Source organism: Pleurodeles waltl, chromosome 10, assembly GCF_031143425.1.
Source record: "Pleurodeles waltl isolate 20211129_DDA chromosome 10, aPleWal1.hap1.20221129, whole genome shotgun sequence".
Taxonomy (NCBI): Eukaryota; Metazoa; Chordata; class Amphibia; order Caudata; family Salamandridae; genus Pleurodeles; species Pleurodeles waltl.
In genome coordinates, this window is record NC_090449.1 from 325589170 (window position 1) to 325602228 (window position 13059).

At 48.6% G+C, this 13059-nt stretch overlaps 6 non-coding genes across 6 annotated transcripts; all 6 read right to left on the minus strand.

Moving 5' to 3' along the window:
* Window positions 1–1823: 1823 nt before the first annotated feature.
* On the minus strand, window positions 1824–1935 carry TRNAL-CAA (transfer RNA leucine (anticodon CAA)). Its single transcript has 2 exons — window positions 1898–1935; window positions 1824–1869 (listed from the first exon to the last, which is right to left on the minus strand). It is a non-coding gene; the product is annotated as a tRNA-Leu (tRNA).
* A 307-nt stretch (window positions 1936–2242) lies between these two features.
* TRNAV-CAC (transfer RNA valine (anticodon CAC)) lies at window positions 2243–2315 on the minus strand. Its single transcript has one exon. It is a non-coding gene; the product is annotated as a tRNA-Val (tRNA).
* Window positions 2316–9389: 7074 nt separating this feature from the next.
* On the minus strand, window positions 9390–9462 carry TRNAV-CAC (transfer RNA valine (anticodon CAC)). The gene has a single exon. It is a non-coding gene; the product is annotated as a tRNA-Val (tRNA).
* A 388-nt stretch (window positions 9463–9850) lies between these two features.
* TRNAP-AGG (transfer RNA proline (anticodon AGG)) lies at window positions 9851–9922 on the minus strand. The gene has a single exon. It is a non-coding gene; the product is annotated as a tRNA-Pro (tRNA).
* Window positions 9923–12543: 2621 nt separating this feature from the next.
* On the minus strand, window positions 12544–12655 carry TRNAL-CAA (transfer RNA leucine (anticodon CAA)). The gene is made up of 2 exons: window positions 12618–12655; window positions 12544–12589 (listed from the first exon to the last, which is right to left on the minus strand). It is a non-coding gene; the product is annotated as a tRNA-Leu (tRNA).
* Window positions 12656–12962: 307 nt separating this feature from the next.
* Window positions 12963–13035, minus strand: TRNAV-CAC (transfer RNA valine (anticodon CAC)). The gene has a single exon. It is a non-coding gene; the product is annotated as a tRNA-Val (tRNA).
* Between the last annotated feature and the right edge of the window lie 24 nt (window positions 13036–13059).

Below are 13059 nucleotides of genomic sequence, written 5' to 3' on the forward strand. Positions count from 1 at the left end.
TGCTCCGGTGGCGATAGGGCCTTGTAAGTCTGGCACTTTATTTGCTCAAGGTGTGTGTTCTTGGTGAGGGCAGGAAAGCTATTTTCGCTCTCGTACCTTCCTTCCTTGGCTGGTTTGAATGCTGTAGGCTCAGGCTTCATTGCAAAGGTCAAACAGTGAGCAACTGACTGCCGTAAGCTGGCGCAACTCCTCTTGGTGAGCTGTGACAGATGCCCCAGGAGCGTAGTACCTCACGATGGTGAGGGATAGACACAGTCTCTTTTATCTCAGCTTGCCTGTCAGGTGAGGCAGGAAATGCAAATACTGTGAAAAAGCCCAGCGACTCGAACCAGGGACCTTTCGCATGTGAGGTGTGCATGATAACCACTACACTACACAAACAGACACACTTGCCGGCTTGCTTCATGTGGCTATGCATTGTACTGGAACCACCACACTATGGAAACAGACACACCTGCTTGCTTTATGTGGCTATGCATTGGACTGGGATGCAAGGATGAGGGCCAATGTTCATGACGCTCAAAGCTGAGCCTTCCGGAACACGATCTCTTCCCTTGGAAGAAAGGAACTGGGATCACTTTCATTCCAAGAGGTGATTTCAGAACTGGACCCGAAATTACCATGGAGAAGCACTGTGCATTTAATGTTCCTACGAGCACTGCTGCTCCAGCACAGAAAAGCAGTTGCAAAGAAATCTCGCATACCTTCATGATGCTGAACCATCTCGACGCCAGTATAAAGCATGTATTGCATTGCAACATGACATCTTACAAGAGTGAAAAGCAGAAATACTCCTGTTTAAAACACAGACTGAACCTATAAAGGTAGGGGTTTGTCTGGGATTTGAACCGAGGTCCTCTCACACCTGAAGTGAGAATCATACCCCTATTCCAACTAGACTGCCGCTGCATAGTCATTTGAAACATCTTCTGAAGCGTCTTTCCGAAAAGCAGGGCCATTTGGAGGCTCTCTCTCTCTAAGCGTGCCATAGCAATTGATGTTTTCTGTCAAGGATTTTTTGTTTGTCTCTAGCAAGGCAAGAGGTAGTCAAAATGCCCTGTGCCAGTGAGCTGAACTAGGGCACTGATGTGAAAAGCAGACCCTTTCTGGTAGTTGTAACCCGCTGCAAGTCATGGACCCTTGCACCTTAGACTTCCCAACCAGAAGCACTGAAGGGCCTGCTAGCTCTTGAGCCAGAGGAGCATGCCTCTTGGATTCAAGCACACTTGCTCGATCAGCGCTCGATCAGGCGAGATTTATATTAGTGGCTCATAGGCCTGAAACACTCACCTGGGAGACGCAGGGTGGCTGATTTCCCGGAATGGCCCTTGATGGGGAAATCACCTCCTTTCCCCCGCCTCATTTCAGAATTGTGTGCTAGTCGCAAGACAGTGTTCAGGGGTTCATGGGTACTGCCTACTCCCAGCTGCCTCTCTGTCTTCTTCATGTAAATTGCAAGTCACGAGGAGGCACCATTGCCAATATGCTCCGCCCACCTAACCAAGAAACCTAGTTTGAGCTTGTCTGCCTGTGTTGTTGCAGGGGCAGTGTCTTCTTTGCCCAAAAGGTGGCAGGAGAGCCTCACTTCAAACGATAGAATCAACTGCTTAAGTAGAAACCAGCATGGTAGTTACTGTCTAAAAGTGCAGCTCTAACAGAAGGTGTGCCTGAGACGCCCCTTCCAGTAATACACAGAATTTTGATTGAGGGCCCAGCCGATGGGTTGGTGGATTTCTCCTCACATGCCACAGCAGCTTCCAAAGATAGTGGTGTGAGGAGCTGGATCTGCAAGCAGAGCAAGATTTAAGGGAAGAAAATACACCTGTCAGAAGTGGGATTTGAACCCACGCCTCCATGAAGAGACCAGAAGGCTCAGCTTCACTGAAGATCAAGCTCTCTTGAGTCTGGCGCCTTAGACCACTCGGCCATCCTGACAGCCAAAACAGTGTGCAGGTCGGACTCTTCAGTCTGCACTTGTTGATTTTGCCGCTTGCAATGTTCCTATCAAAGTCACAGCTTTAAAGGCCCCACAATATAACATGGCCAAGAAAAAAAAAAAAAAACAGAACAAGAAACAATGCACATGCACGACCACCGAGGGATGCAGATAACTTTTTAGCGTCCTGCAATAGTAAAGCACGTTTTACACAGGTCACAAGTTTTTAAAGGTCATTTCTGTCTAAGTGTGCATTGAGAGAGACTGAGGTTTTAGGGAGCAAACACAAAAGCTGCTGCTGCCAAGTGTTTCTGCCCGGTCTCGAACCGGGGACCTTTCGCGTGTGAAGCAAACGTGATAACCACTACACTACAGAAACAAGCTTGCTGGTTTGACTGAAGGAGCACAGTTCCCCTCATATGTTTGCACGATTTCCTCTATACTTTATCAGCAGTTGCTCGGAATGCGAGGGGTAAGTGTGAAAATTGCAGCGGTGTCAGCCAGCATGCATACACTCAGACGTCCTGAAAAATCCCACAGCTGCGGGCAGAGACAGACAAATATCTGATGCCTAAATGCCAGGAAGGAGAGCCTGTGAAATCATCACACAGGGCGCACTAAGAGCAAGCAGGAAGGAAGCCAAGGCATTGTAATCCATTTTTCGCCTGAGGCAAAAAATATGTTTTGCGCAACAATGCTTCGAGTGGAATGAGAAATGTTGAGGGGTTGTGTATTTTGAGCAGGATTTGATTGTTTTCCGCTAAAATGGGCTCGTCGGGGATTTGAACCCGGGACCTCTCGCACCCTAAGCGAGAATCATACCCCTAGACCAACGAGCCTGGGCACAGAAACGCAACGGCTCCGACCCTGCTCGGAGGGTTGGTGACAGAGAGTGGGAGACTACATCCCAAAGCAAGAAACTGCACATGGTGCTCTCTTCTGCAGTACGACTAGAGTCATTTGCATGGTCTTCATCGAACATGACATAAAAAGCCTCTATCCTTTAGACATTTTGGCTCAGATTTACAAGAAAATGACTAAGCGCGACGCTGTGCCAAATTTGCAAGCCCCACGCGCCGTCATTTTCAAAATGCAGAGAAGCGCCATATTTAGTAGAATACAGCGCACCCCTGTGCTTCCCCCTGCGCCAGCTCTAAATTAGCTGCTGAGCGCCAACGCAGCCGTTCTTGCACCATGGTACAAGGATGACTGCGTTGAGGGGGAAATTGTTTTTGTGCAGGAAGGGACACCTTCCTGCCCAAAAAAAAAATCTTCAATGGTGATTTGCTCTTACTTCTATGTGTGCTGCAGAATGCATCACACATAGAAAGAGCAAAAACAAGGAGAAATGAAAACATTTCTCCTCAGTGTGCCACTCTAACGACACCCCTGGGATGGCGTTGGATTTTGGCGCTGACGCAGATTTACGCCAACTCCTAAATCTGGAGCAGCATCAACATGCTATGGTGTTGCTGTGGCACACTCCCAACAACACCCATTGCACGCCCCTTCCAGGGAACGCGCTGCGTGCTAAGGGGCCGTATTTACAAGGTGTTGTTAAGCCACAAAAAGTGGCTGAACGCCATCTTGTAAATACCGCGCAGTGCATAGTGCCACCGGGGCGTCACTAAAAGTGATGCTCCGGTGGCGATAGGGCCTTGTAAGTCTGGCACTTTATTTGCTCAAGGTGTGTGTTCTTGGTGAGGGCAGGAAAGCTATTTTCGCTCTCGTACCTTCCTTCCTTGGCTGGTTTGAATGCTGTAGGCTCAGGCTTCATTGCAAAGGTCAAACAGTGAGCAACTGACTGCCGTAAGCTGGCGCAACTCCTCTTGGTGAGCTGTGACAGATGCCCCAGGAGCGTAGTACCTCACGATGGTGAGGGATAGACACAGTCTCTTTTATCTCAGCTTGCCTGTCAGGTGAGGAAGGAAATGCAAATACTGTGAAAAAGCCCAGCGACTCGAACCAGGGACCTTTCGCATGTGAGGTGCGCATGATAACCACTACACTACACAAACAGACACGCTTGCCGGCTTGCTTCATGTGGCTATGCATTGTACTGGAACCACCACACTATGGAAACAGACACACCTGCTTGCTTTATGTGGCTATGCATTGGACTGGGATGCAAGGATGAGGGCCAATGTTCATGACGCTCAAAGCTGAGCCTTCCGGAACACGATCTCTTCCCTTGGAAGAAAGGAACTGGGATCACTTTCATTCCAAGAGGTGATTTCAGAACTGGACCCGAAATTACCATGGAGAAGCACTGTGCATTTAATGTTCCTACGAGCACTGCTGCTCCAGCACAGAAAAGCAGTTGCAAAGAAATCTCGCATACCTTCATGATGCTGAACCGTCTCGACGCCAGTATAAAGCATGTATTGCATTGCAACATGACATCTTACAAGAGTGAAAAGCAGAAATACTCCTGTTTAAAACACAGACTGAACCTATAAAGGTAGGGGTTTGTCTGGGATTTGAACCGAGGTCCTCTCACACCCGAAGCGAGAATCATACCCCTATACCAACTAGACTGCCGCTGCATAGTCATTAGAAACATCTTCTGAAGCGTCTTTCCGAAATGCAGGGCCATTTGGAGGCTCTCTCTCTCTAAGCGTGCCATAGCAATTGATGTTTTCTGTCAAGGATTTTTTGTTTGTCTCTAGCAAGGCAAGAGGTAGTCAAAATGCCCTGTGCCAGTGAGCTGAACTAGGGCACTGATGTGAAAAGCAGACCCTTTCTGGTAGTTGTAACCCGCTGCAAGTCATGGACCCTTGCACCTTAGACTTCCCAACCAGAAGCACTGAAGGGCCTGCTAGCTCTTGAGCCAGAGGAGCATGCCTCTTGGATTCAAGCACACTTGCTCGATCAGCGCTCGATCAGGCGAGATTTATATTAGTGGCTCATAGGCCTGAAACACTCACCTGGGAGACGCAGGGTGGCTGATTTCCCGGAATGGCCCTTGATGGGGAAATCACCTCCTTTCCCCCGCCTCATTTCAGAATTGTGTGCTAGTCGCAAGACAGTGTTCAGGGGTTCATGGGTACTGCCTACTCCCAGCTGCCTCTCTGTCTTCTTCATGTAAATTGCAAGTCACGAGGAGGCACCATTGCCAATATGCTCCGCCCACCTAACCAAGAAACCTAGTTTGAGCTTGTCTGCCTGTGTTGTTGCAGGGGCAGTGTCTTCTTTGCCCAAAAGGTGGCAGGAGAGCCTCACTTCAAACGATAGAATCAACTGCTTAAGTAGAAACCAGCATGGTAGTTACTGTCATAAAGTGCAGCTCTAACAGAAGGTGTGCCTGAGACGCCCCTTCCAGTAATACACAGAATTTTGATTGAGGGCCCAGCCGATGGGTTGGTGGATTTCTCCTCACATGCCACAGCAGCTTCCAAAGATAGTGGTGTGAGGAGCTGGCTCTGCAAGCAGAGCAAGATTTAAGGGAAGAAAATACACCTGTCAGAAGTGGGATTTGAACCCACGCCTCCATGAAGAGACCAAAAGGCTCAGCTTCACTGAAGATCAAGCTCTCTTGAGTCTGGCGCCTTAGACCACTCGGCCATCCTGACAGCCAAAACAGTGTGCAGGTCGGACTCTTCAGTCTGCACTTGTTGATTTTGCCGCTTGCAATGTTCCTATCAAAGTCACAGCTTTAAAGGCCCCACAATATAACATGGCCAAGAAAAAAAAAAAAAAACAGAACAAGAAACAATGCACATGCACGACCACCGAGGGATGCAGATAACTTTTTAGCGTCCTGCAATAGTAAAGCACGTTTTACACAGGTCACAAGTTTTTAAAGGTCATTTCTGTCTAAGTGTGCATTGAGAGAGACTGAGGTTTTAGGGAGCAAACACAAAAGCTGCTGCTGCAAAGTGTTTCTGCCCGGTCTCGAACCGGGGACCTTTCACGTGTGAGGCAAACGAGATAACCACTACACTACAGAAACAAGCTTGCTGGTTTGACATGAAGGAGCACAGTTCCCCTCATATGTTTGCACGATTTCCTCTATACTTTATCAGCAGTTGCTCGGAATGCGAGGGGTAAGTGTGAAAATTGCAGCGGTGTCAGCCAGCATGCATACACTCAGACGTCCTGAAAAATCCCACAGCTGCGGGCAGAGACAGACAAATATCTGATGCCTAAATGCCAGGAAGGAGAGCCTGTGAAATCATCACACAGGGAGCACTGAGAGCAAGCAGGAAGGAAGCCAAGGCATTGTAATCCATTTTTCGCCTGAGGCAAAAAATATGTTTTGCGCAACAATGCTTCGAGTGGAATGAGAAATGTTGAGGGGTTGTGTATTTTGAGCAGGATTTGATTGTTTTCCGCTAAAATGGGCTCGTCGGGGATTTGAACCCGGGACCTCTCGCACCCTAAGCGAGAATCATACCCCTAGACCAACGAGCCTGGGCACAGAAATGCAAGGGCTCCGACCCTGCTCGGAGGGTTGGTGACAGAGAGTGGGAGACTACATCCCAAAGCAAGAAACTGCACATGGTGCTCTCTTCTGCAGTACGACTAGAGTCATTTGCATGGTCTTCATCGAACATGACATAAAAAGCCTCTATCCTTTAGACATTTTGGCCCAGATTTACAAGAAAATGACTAAGCGCGACGCTGTGCCAAATTTGCAAGCCCCACGCGCCGTCATTTTCAAAATGCAGAGAAGCGCCGTATTTAGTAGAATACAGCGCACCCCTGTGCTTCCCCCTGCGCCAGCTCTAAATTAGCTGCTGAGCGCCAACGCAGCCGTTCTTGCACCATGGTACAAGGATGACTGCGTTGAGGGGGAAATTGTTTTTGTGCAGGAAGGGACACCTTCCTGCCCAAAAAAAAAATCTTCAATGGTGATTTGCTCTTACTTCTATGTGTGCTGCAGAATGCATCACACATAGAAAGAGCAAAAACAAGGAGAAATGAAAACATTTCTCCTCAGTGTGCCACTCTAACGACACCCCTGGGATGGCGTTGGATTTTGGCGCTGACGCAGATTTACGCCAACTCCTAAATCTGGAGCAGCATCAACATGCTATGGTGTTGCTGTGGCACACTCCCAACAACACCCATTGCACGCCCCTTCCAGGGAACGCGCTGCGTGCTAAGGGGCCGTATTTACAAGGTGGTGTTAAGCCACAAAAAGTGGCTGAACGCCATCTTGTAAATACCGCGCAGTGCATAGTGCCACCGGGGCGTCACTAAAAGTGATGCTCCGGTGGCGATAGGGCCTTGTAAGTCTGGCACTTTATTTGCTCAAGGTGTGTGTTCTTGGTGAGGGCAGGAAAGCTATTTTCGCTCTCGTACCTTCCTTCCTTGGCTGGTTTGAATGCTGTAGGCTCAGGCTTCATTGCAAAGGTCAAACAGTGAGCAACTGACTGCCGTAAGCTGGCGCAACTCCTCTTGGTGAGCTGTGACAGATGCCCCAGGAGCGTAGTACCTCACGATGGTGAGGGATAGACACAGTCTCTTTTATCTCAGCTTGCCTGTCAGGTGAGGCAGGAAATGCAAATACTGTGAAAAAGCCCAGCGACTCGAACCAGGGACCTTTCGCATGTGAGGTGCGCATGATAACCACTACACTACACAAACAGACACGCTTGCCGGCTTGCTTCATGTGGCTATGCATTGTACTGGAACCACCACACTATGGAAACAGACACACCTGCTTGCTTTATGTGGCTATGCATTGGACTGGGATGCAAGGATGAGGGCCAATGTTCATGACGCTCAAAGCTGAGCCTTCCGGAACACGATCTCTTCCCTTGGAAGAAAGGAACTGGGATCACTTTAATTCCAAGAGGTGATTTCAGAACTGGACCCGAAATTACCATGGAGAAGCACTGTGCATTTAATGTTCCTACGAGCACTGCTGCTCCAGCACAGAAAAGCAGTTGCAAAGAAATCTCGCATACCTTCATGATGCTGAACCGTCTCGACGCCAGTATAGAGCATGTATTGCATTGCAACATGACATCTTACAAGAGTGAAAAGCAGAAATACTCCTGTTTAAAACACAGACTGAACCTATAAAGGTAGGGGTTTGTCTGGGATTTGAACCGAGGTCCTCTCACACCCGAAGCGAGAATCATACCCCTATACCAACTAGACTGCCGCTGCATAGTCATTTGAAACATCTTCTGAAGCGTCTTTCCGAAATGCAGGGCCATTTGGAGGCTCTCTCTCTCTAAGCGTGCCATAGCAATTTATGTTTTCTGTCAAGGATTTTTTGTTTGTCTCTAGCAAGGCAAGAGGTAGTCAAAATGCCCTGTGCCAGTGAGCTGAACTAGGGCACTGATGTGAAAAGCAGACCCTTTCTGGTAGTTGTAACCCGCGGCAAGTCATGGACCCTTGCACCTTAGACTTCCCAACCAGAAGCACTGAAGGGCCTGCTAGCTCTTGAGCCAGAGGAGCATGCCTCTTGGATTCAAGCACACTTGCTCGATCAGCGCTCGATCAGGCGAGATTTATATTAGTGGCTCATAGGCCTGAAACACTCACCTGGGAGACGCAGGGTGGCTGATTTCCCGGAATGGCCCTTGATGGGGAAATCACCTCCTTTCCCCCGCCTCATTTCAGAATTGTGTGCTAGTCGCAAGACAGTGTTCAGGGGTTCATGGGTACTGCCTACTCCCAGCTGCCTCTCTGTCTTCTTCATGTAAATTGCAAGTCACGAGGAGGCACCATTGCCAATATGCTCCGCCCACCTAACCAAGAAACCTAGTTTGAGCTTGTCTGCCTGTGTTGTTGCAGGGGCAGTGTCTTCTTTGCCCAAAAGGTGGCAGGAGAGCCTCACTTCAAACGATAGAATCAACTGCTTAAGTAGAAACCAGCATGGTAGTTACTGTCATAAAGTGCAGCTCTAACAGAAGGTGTGCGTGAGACGCCCCTTCCAGTAATACACAGAATTTTGATTGAGGGCCCAGCCGATGGGTTGGTGGATTTCTCCTCACATGCCACAGCAGCTTCCAAAGATAGTGGTGTGAGGAGCTGGCTCTGCAAGCAGAGCAAGATTTAAGGGAAGAAAATACACCTGTCAGAAGTGGGATTTGAACCCACGCCTCCATGAAGAGACCAAAAGGCTCAGCTTCACTGAAGATCAAGCTCTCTTGAGTCTGGCGCCTTAGACCACTCGGCCATCCTGACAGCCAAAACAGTGTGCAGGTCGGACTCTTCAGTCTGCACTTGTTGATTTTGCCGCTTGCAATGTTCCTATCAAAGTCACAGCTTTAAAGGCCCCACAATATAACATGGCCAAGAAAAAAAAAAAAAAACAGAACAAGAAACAATGCACATGCACGACCACCGAGGGATGCAGATAACTTTTTAGCGTCCTGCAATAGTAAAGCACGTTTTACACAGGTCACAAGTTTTTAAAGGTCATTTCTGTCTAAGTGTGCATTGAGAGAGACTGAGGTTTTAGGGAGCAAACACAAAAGCTGCTGCTGCCAAGTGTTTCTGCCCGGTCTCGAACCGGGGACCTTTCGCGTGTGAGGCGAACATGATAACCACTACACTACAGAAACAAGCTTGCTGGTTTGACTGAAGGAGCACATTTCCTCTCATATGTTTGCACGATTTCCTCTATACTTTATCAGCAGTTGCTCGGAATGCGAGGGGTAAGTGTGAAAATTGCAGCGGTGTCAGCCAGCATGCATACACTCAGACGTCCTGAAAAATCCCACAGCTGCGGGCAGAGACAGACAAATATCTGATGCCTAAATGCCAGGAAGGAGAGCCTGTGAAATCATCACACAGGGTGCACTGAGAGCAAGCAGGAAGGAAGCCAAGGCATTGTAATCCATTTTTCGCCTGAGGCAAAAAAAATGTTTTGCGCAACAATGCTTCGAGTGGAATCAGAAATGTTGAGGGGTTGTGTATTTTGAGCAGGATTTGATTGTTTTCCGCTAAAATGGGCTCGTCCGGGATTTGAACCTGGGACCTCTCGCACCCTAAGCGAGAATCATACCCCTAGACCAACGAGCCTGGGCACAGAAATGCAACGGCTCCGACCCTGCTCAGAGGGTTGGTGACAGAGAGTGGGAGACTACATCCCAAAGCAAGAAACTGCACATGGTGCTCTCTTCTGCAGTACGACTAGAGTCATTTGCATGGTCTTCATCGAACATGACATAAAAAGCCTCTATCCTTTAGACATTTTGGCCCAGATTTACAAGAAAATGACTAAGCGCGACGCTGTGCCAAATTTGCAAGCCCCACGCGCTGTCATTTTCAAAATGCAGGGAAGCGCCGTATTTAGTAGAATACAGCGCACCCCTGTGCTTCCCCCTGCGCCAGCTCTAAATTAGCTGCTGAGCGCCAACGCAGCCGTTCTTGCACCATGGTACAAGGATGACTGCGTTGAGGGGGAAATTGTTTTTGTGCAGGAAGGGACACCTTCCTGCCCCAAAAAAAAATCTTCAATGGTGATTTGCTCTTACTTCTATGTGTGCTGCAGAATGCATCACACATAGAAAGAGCAAAAACAAGGAGAAATGAAAACATTTCTCCTCAGTGCGCCACTCTAACGACACCCCTGGGATGGCGTTGGATTTTGGTGCTGACGCAGATTTACTCCAACTCCTAAATCTGGAGCAGCATCAAAATGCTATGGTGTTGCTGTGGCACACTCCCAACAACACCCATTGCACGCCCCTTCCAGGGAACGCGCTGCGTGCTAAGGGGCCGTATTTACAAGGTGGTGTTAAGCCACAAAAAGTGGCTGAACGCCATCTTGTAAATACCGCGCAGTGCATAGTGCCACCGGGGCGTCACTAAAAGTGATGCTCCGGTGGCGATAGGGCCTTGTAAGTCTGGCACTTTATTTGCTCAAGGTGTGTGTTCTTGGTGAGGGCAGGAAAGCTATTTTCGCTCTCGTACCTTCCTTCCTTGGCTGGTTTGAATGCTGTAGGCTCAGGCTTCATTGCAAAGGTCAAACAGTGAGCAACTGACTGCCGTAAGCTGGCGCAACTCCTCTTGGTGAGCTGTGACAGATGCCCCAGGAGCGTAGTACCTCACGATGGTGAGGGATAGACACAGTCTCTTTTATCTCAGCTTGCCTGTCAGGTGAGGCAGGAAATGCAAATACTGTGAAAAAGCCCAGCGACTCGAACCAGGGACCTTTTGCATGTGAGGTGCGCATGATAACCACTACTCTAGACAAACAGACACACTTGCTGGCTTGCTTCATGTGGCTATGCATTGTACTGGAACCACCACACTATGGAAACAGACACACCTGCTTGCTTTATGTGGCTATGCATTGGACTGGGATGCAAGGATGAGGGCCAATGTTCATGACGCTCAAAGCTGAGCCATCCGGAACACGATCTCTTCCCTTGGAAGAAAGGAACTGGGATCACTTTCATTCCAAGAGGTGATTTCAGAACTGGACCCGAAATTACCATGGAGAAGCACTGTGCATTTAATGTTCCTACGAGCACTGCTGCTCCAGCACAGAAAAGCAGTTGCAAAGAAATCTCGCATACCTTCATGATGCTGAACCGTCTCGACGCCAGTATAAAGCATGTATTGAATTGCAACATGACATCTTACAAGAGTGAAAAGCATAAATACTCCTGTTTAAAACACAGACTGAACCTATAAAGGTAGGGGTTTGTCTGGGATTTGAACCGAGGTCCTCTCACACCCGAAGCGAGAATCATACCCCTATACCAACTAGACTGCCGCTGCATAGTCATTTGAAACATCTTCTGAAGCGTCTTTCCGAAAAGCAGGGCCATTTGGAGGCTCTCTCTCTCTAAGCGTGCCATAGCAATTGATGTTTTCTGTCAAGGATTTTTTGTTTGTCTCTAGCAAGGCTAGAGGTAGTCAAAATGCCCTGTGCCAGTGAGCTGAACTAGGGCACTGAGGTGAAAAGCAGACCCTTTCTGGTAGTTGTAACCCGCTGCAAGTCATGGACCCTTGCACCTTAGACTTCCCAACCAGAAGCACTGAAGGGCCTGCTAGCTCTTGAGCCAGAGGAGCATGCCTCTTGGATTCAAGCACACCTGCTCGATCAGCGCTCGATCAGGCGAGATTTATATTAGTGGCTCATAGGCCTGAAACACTCACCTGGGAGACGCAGGGTGGCTGATTTCCCGGAATGGCCCTTGATGGGGAAATCACCTCCTTTCCCCCGCCTCATTTCAGAATTGTGTGCTAGTCGCAAGACAGTGTTCAGGGGTTCATGGGTACTGCCTACTCCCAGCTGCCTCTCTGTCTTCTTCATGTAAATTGCAAGTCACGAGGAGGCACCATTGCCAATATGCTCCGCCCACCTAACCAAGAAACCTAGTTTGAGCTTGTCTGCCTGTGTTGTTGCAGGGGCAGTGTCTTCTTTGCCCAAAAGGTGGCAGGAGTGCCTCACTTCAAACGATAGAATCAACTGCTTAAGTAGAAACCAGCATGGTAGTTACTGTCTAAAAGTGCAGCTCTAACAGAAGGTGTGCCTGAGACGCCCCTTCCAGTAATACACAGAATTTTGATTGAGGGCCCAGCCGATGGGTTGGTGGATTTCTCCTCACATGCCACAGCAGCTTCCAAAGATAGTGGTGTGAGGAGCTGGCTCTGCAAGCAGAGCAAGATTTAAGGGAAGAAAATACACCTGTCAGAAGTGGGATTTGAACCCACGCCTCCATGAAGAGACCAGAAGGCTCAGCTTCACTGAAGATCAAGCTCTCTTGAGTCTGGCGCCTTAGACCACTCGGCCATCCTGACAGCCAAAACAGTGTGCAGGTCGGACTCTTCAGTCTGCACTTGTTGATTTTGCCGCTTGCAATGTTCCTATCAAAGTCACAGCTTTAAAGGCCCCACAATATAACATGGCCAAGAAAAAAAAAAAAAAACAGAACAAGAAACAATGCACATGCACGACCACCGAGGGATGCAGATAACTTTTTAGCGTCCTGCAATAGTAAAGCACGTTTTACACAGGTCACAAGTTTTGAAAGGTAATTTCTGTCTAAGTGTGCACTGAGAGAGACTGAGGTTTTAGGGAGCAAACACAAAAGCTGCTGCTGCCAAGAGTTTCTGCCCGGTCTCGAACCGGGGACCTTTCGCGTGTGAGGCAAACGTGATAACCACTACACTACAGAAACAAGCTTGCTGATTTGACTGAAGGA